Here is a 3,279-nt window from a genome sequence, read left to right on the forward strand (position 1 = left end):
GTTCTTCAACTTGGCTATCTCAACTCTGTCATCTTCAGTCATCACAATGCCTTCAACATAGACAAACAAGGCTGTGATGGTGCCATTACCTCACTTAGTGAATAAGGTGTGATCAATTTGACTCCAGAATATCCATTCTACAGAATAGCCTGTCTGAACCTTCCAAACCATGCCTTTGGTGACTGTAAGACCATATAGAGCCTTCTTGAGGAGACACACCTTCCATGTGGCTAAAGGGAACTTAAAGCTAGGAGGAGTTTGCATATATACCTCTTCTTCTAAATCACTATGAAGGAAGGCATTCTTCACATCCAATTAATATAATGGTCAGTCTTTGTTTGCTACCAGAGACAAGAGAACCCTTATGGAATTATGTTTAGCCATAGGAGCAAATGTCTCTTGATTGTCAATCTCATACGCTTGGCTATATCCTTTTTCCAGCAGCCTTGCCTTATATATCTCATAGTACAATTTGACTGGTACTTGATTGTGTAGACCAACTGCATCCAACTGGAATTCTCCCCCTGGGAAGATCAGCCAGTTTCCAGGTATAGTTTTTCTCAAGGGCCATCATTTCCTCAGTCATGGCTTGCTTCCACTTAGGGCTAGACATAACTTTAGTAGCATTCTATGGAATAGAAACAGAGGAGAGAGCAATAGTAAAGGCAACACCTATAGGATAGAGAGTCATAGGAAACAAAATGGGCTTTAGGATTAGTACAAAGCTTTCTTTCCCTTTCAAATAGCAATGGGAAGGTTTGACTCAAATGAGGAAATAGGGATGATACCTAACTGAGGAAGTTAGATCTCAGGATGTGGATTCAAAGATGACTCTTGGCTAGTCTTCTCTCTCCTTGTGTACACAATATCCACCTTTTCATTACATATGCATAAGATCTCGAGGGAAAACTAGTTGAATCAATGGAGATTGATCCAACCTCATGGGGGCTGTAATTACTGCCTAGAACAGGTTAGGCCAATAGGAAGAAGGTAAACAGGAAGTAATGGAGAAGAAACAAGAATGGAAAGAAGATGACAAAGGAGAAACAGGAAGAAGTAAGATAGTTAAGATAGAACTTACCTGGGGGGTAAGGTTCTAAATCAAGTCTGGGAGAATGAGAGAGAGGAGAGAGAAGAGCATCACACACCACTCACAAACATGAGGAAAAATATCAAGTTTCATTCCATATTAAATATCTGATTAATTGATGAATACAATTGCATATAAAAATAGACTTTAAACAATCCTAATCATATTCTGAAACTGAAAACCAATTGGTAATTAGTGTGGACTCTTATCTCCTATGTTATCTAGCTCCATAAAACAAAAGAAAAAGACTAAAAGAATAACCCAAAAAAAAAAAAAAAAAAAAATTCCCAAGTACCCCTATGGAGCTGAAAACCGGTTTTCTTGATCTGGGTTTCCCTATTGAATCATACCAGTTCAGCCATGATCTCTCTCTCTCTCTCTCTCTCTCTCACACACACACACACTCTTCTGTTGACCTTAAAAGTAAATATTTTGATGGTTGAAGAAGTCAGACACATGGTTTTATTGTGTAACCACCAAGAGGTTTCCCTATCTGCCCAACTGCTGGAGCAGCCACATTATTCTTCCACGTGGTTCAAATCAAGGGGTCATTCTGGGTGACCAACCGAATGTAATTTAAGTATAACTTGGCTGCCAAATATTTTACCCTATTCAACTGTATACCTTATCATGTTTTTTACTTTTCCTATTTGCTTTTACCAACCAAAATTCTGATTTTTCTCATTTTAGGGTATGAATTTTTTGTGTATACACAGTGGTTGAAAAATAATTCATTTGTAAAAAGTGGTCGGCCTGATATGGACTTCTCTGACAGATTTCCACCCGCCTAATGCATTAAGTCAACCTTTACCGGACCTAATTTTTTTCCCCATGGATGTTAAGGGAACAATGGAGCATGCAAAAGAAATGTAACTTTGCTTCACAGGGGACATTTTGGTCCATTACTTTATTTTTCCTAGATGTGAGAGGCTTGAAAAGGTGGATTTCGTTGCCAGACTAGGATCATGTGGAAAGTATAGCATGAAGATCATGTGGAGACTTTTGGATGGGCAAATTAGCTCATATGTGATTGTCATTCAAGAGTGATTTGGCAGTATAACTTTCTTGTGGAGTGTCTGAATTACACCCCAATCGGATATATGCATTTAAATATATCTGAAGTGAACTAGGAGCACGATTCTTGACGTGATCTGTTTTTCTTGTTTGGTTTGGGACTTGAGGATTGATTCTTCCAAGTGGGACCTGCCATGAGACCTGCCTGAACCTGTCTTTGCAGCATGTTCAGCCCAACTAAATCATGTTCATAAAATTGTCTCGTTGGATAAGTGTTTCAATAAAAAGAAAAAAAATAAAAATGGAATTTTTTTTTTCCTGGTAAAACCAACATTGATTGTGCTAAAACACATACTAAATTTGGTACCAAAATTTCAACTAAAATTATATCTGATATTGAAGAATTTTTGAATTTAGGTTTTTTTTTTCCATTCACATAGTTCTTTTTTATCTATTCAAATCATTTGTAGAGAATGGGTTGAGCTATAAATGGCTCCAGCTTGGGTTCTTCTATTCACCTTTCATATTTTGCATCTAGCAAAGTAGAAATGCCCCTGTTTTCTTCCAATGACTGCAAAGGCCTCAACGATGGTGCTACCAGATGCACAGGATCTGTAGTTTGATTCTTCTTTTGCTTTTTCTTGAACCAGGCTGATCAATGAGGAACCATAGTTGAGATACTGGTTGAGGATGGAAAACCAGTTAGTGTGGATACGGTAAATTATTCTCACTTCTGTTTTTGTGATTTGCTCATGTTCTTTGGGCGTGTTTTACTTTTGTTTAAGCTACCCTCTTCTTTCCCTTATATTTCCGATGTTTCTTCTTGCAGCCTCTATTCGTCGTTCAGCCTTCAATTAGGCGAAGCCTTGGTGAGTTTGGAGTTGGTGCCTAGTCAATATTAAAGTTTGTAATTTCTGCCTGAAATTTGTCTTCATTTTTCCTTGTTGGTTGGATAGAATTATATTTTTGATATCTGTATTCTTCTGTTAATAAAGTTCACATGTGATTAAAGATATATATTTTCCTCAATATAATAAGGCATTATTTATTACATCATGGTGAAACAGTTGATTAGGAATAGAGTGGAAAATAAAAATTAATTCTCTAATCATAGAACTAAAATCACCCTTATGTGGGTATAGGGTATTCCAAATAAATAAATAAAAACATCTTTT

At 37.0% G+C, this 3,279-nt stretch overlaps 1 long non-coding RNA gene across 1 annotated transcript; it reads left to right on the forward strand.

Annotated features, from left to right (window-relative positions):
• Positions 1-2,562: 2,562 nt before the first annotated feature.
• Positions 2,563-3,059, forward strand: LOC122078923. Its single transcript, XR_006140229.1, has 2 exons — positions 2,563-2,820; positions 2,934-3,059. It is a non-coding gene; the product is annotated as an uncharacterized LOC122078923 (long non-coding RNA).
• Positions 3,060-3,279: the final 220 nt, after the last annotated feature.

This window comes from Macadamia integrifolia, chromosome 5 (genome assembly GCF_013358625.1).
Source record: "Macadamia integrifolia cultivar HAES 741 chromosome 5, SCU_Mint_v3, whole genome shotgun sequence".
Taxonomy (NCBI): domain Eukaryota; kingdom Viridiplantae; phylum Streptophyta; class Magnoliopsida; order Proteales; family Proteaceae; genus Macadamia; species Macadamia integrifolia.